General features: G+C 38.4%; 1 pseudogene; it reads left to right on the top strand.

The window, feature by feature from the left end:
• The first annotated feature begins 780 nt into the window (after positions 1–780).
• LOC130886922 (40S ribosomal protein S24-like) lies at positions 781–1,170 on the top strand (annotated as a pseudogene).
• Positions 1,171–2,615: the final 1,445 nt, after the last annotated feature.

Genomic DNA, 2,615 nt, shown 5'->3' with positions numbered 1-2,615 from the left:
ATTTAAGGAAGCAGATGTTTTCACAGTACTGGTGCCAGCTTCCTCTAACCCTTCATTTTGCCTCTTATAATAATAAAAAATAGGTATATTTATTGAAATTTTATTGTTTTCCCATAATAGTATTAATTAATACTACTAATAATGCTATGTCATTCTTCCCAGTTTAGGGAAGAGTAAACTGAAGTTTGGTGAGGTTGAGTCGTTTGTGCAGGTATTTCGCAGCCCATGCACATGTAGCAACACAATTTTGGGCTACGTTTATGTGACTCAAAAGTCTTACACATTAGTTTATGAGGACAATGATCCATTATATGGCACCACTCTCTTATTGCTAACATAATTCCTGACTACTACATATTTCCAGATTCAGATTCTTGGATGTCTGTTGTCAAAATCTTTGTCAAGGATATCCCCCAGCATCCTCATTTACAACCAAAGACTAGTGGTAATAGTAGTAGAGATTGTGTGCTCCAGACAACATTCTTTTTGTAGGTTTTTGTTTGTTTGCTTAGTTTTATTGTTTCTAAATGGATCGAAAACCTCAACATAAAGCCAACCATACTAAACCTTATAGAGGAGAAAGTTGGAAGTACACTTGAATGCATTGGCACAGGAGATCATGTCCTAAATATAACACCAGTAGCACAGACCCTGAGAGCAACAATTAATAAATGGGACCTCCTGAAACTGAAAAGCTTCTGTCAAACAAAGGACATGTTCAACAAGACAAAATGGTCTTTTCCTGCTTTGCAGCTTGGTGTGGCAGTCATCACGAATGACACAGTAACTATCCGGACCCAGAAGTTCATGACCAATCATCTGCTTCAAAGAAAACAGATGTTTATTGATGTCCTTCACCCTGGGAAGGCAACAGTACCAAAGACGGAAATTCAGGAGAAGTTAGCCAAAATGTACAAAACCACACCAGATGTCATCTTTGTATTTGGATTCAGAACTCATTTTGGTGGTGGGAAAACAACTGGCTTTGGCATGATCTATGATTCTCTCGATTATGCAAAGAAGAATGAGTCCAAACACAGACTTGCAAGACATGGCCTTTATGAGAAGAAAAACACCTCCCCAAAATAGTGAAAGGAAGGCAAGAATAGAATGAAGAAGGTCAGGAGGACTGCGAAGGCCAATGTTGGTGCTGGCAAAAAGCCAAAGTAGATCCACAATGGCTTGATCTGCTGTGATATGCAGACAATTCCCCAAAGGGCAAATAAAGTAAAAGCTTGTGTGTCTGGAGTCTGCAGTTTATTGGGTATTAGAAGTATCAGGTGGCTGAGCTAGAATCCTCTTTTTTTTTTTTTTTTTTGGTTTTTCGAGACAGGGTTTCTCTGTGGTATGGCTGAGCTAGAGAGATGGCTCAGGTTAAGAGCATTGACTACTCTTCCATAGATCCTGAGTTCAATTCCCAGCAACCACGTGGTGGCCCACAGCCATCTATAATGAGATCGGGTGCCCTCTACTGGTGTGCAGGCAGAACACTGCATTCATAATAAATAAATTTTTTTGAAAATAAAAAGACAAAACGGCAGCCTACAGAATAGAAAATGATCTTCAGCAATCCCACAATGCACAGAGGGCTGATCTCCAAAATATACAAAGAATTCAAGAAACTTGCTATCAAAAGAACAAATGATCCAGTAAAAAAAAATGGTACAGACCTAAATGGAGGGACTCTCAACATATGAATATAAAATGGCTGAAAGACACTTAAGGAAATGCTCAACATCCTTAGTCATCAGAAAAATGTAAATCAAAACAACTCTAAGATTCCATCTTGTCTGTAGCTCTTAATGTCTTTACAAGAAATGAAGATTCTGTGCTACTGTGGAGAAAGAATAGACTCAAAATGCCCCTAAACCTTTGCTTGTGGTGAACTGCAAAAGGACAGATGATCAGTAAATAAGAAGGCCACATTAGTGAGAGAGGTTTAATGAGATGCTGATGAGCAATCTTCTTTTCAAAGGTTAATAACTGGTAATGCTTCCAAGCCACTATTTCATTTCTGAGTATGAACTTCTCATACTTTGATATTGCACATCAGTCAGAATTCAGGACTTCTGTTGTAGGAGTCGCCTATAGCCATTAGTGGCAACTTAGAAACATTAATGCTAATCATAACCATAAGCTGCTCACACAGAATCCCTTAAGAGAATTCCTCTATAGAATTATTAGCTATATTTTTACTTAGGATTGTATCTGTTTTTCCTTTCAATTTTAGCTATATTTTTACTTAAGACTCTATCCATTTTTTTTCCTTTCACATTTGTGTCTTTAGTACTGAAGAAAGAACCAGCCTAATCCTATGCTAATCCTAAAAGCTGTAATCCTCTTTATATTTTCAAATCTATTATCATTGTGTGAATGATATTTAAACAACCATCCTCTCCTCTATTTTACAAGTCAAAAAGACTTCCCACAGACCTGTAGCCTCAGAGCATACCCAGATCTAGGAGCCCTCTGCCTAGTCAGTCTAAAATGAGAAAAAATTGGATCTGAGGCAGCTGCCAGCCCTGGTCTTTTTAAGGTGATGACCCCCAGCCCTGTGTACTAGCTATGGAACACCAGTTGCCAACAGTGGGTCTCTGTGTAAGTCTCTGCTCCCT

This window comes from Chionomys nivalis, chromosome 14 (genome assembly GCF_950005125.1).
Source record: "Chionomys nivalis chromosome 14, mChiNiv1.1, whole genome shotgun sequence".
In the NCBI taxonomy this organism is placed as follows: domain Eukaryota; kingdom Metazoa; phylum Chordata; class Mammalia; order Rodentia; family Cricetidae; genus Chionomys; species Chionomys nivalis.
The sequence above is the reverse complement of the archived record's forward strand: the minus strand, read 5'-3'. Positions and strand labels throughout refer to the sequence as shown.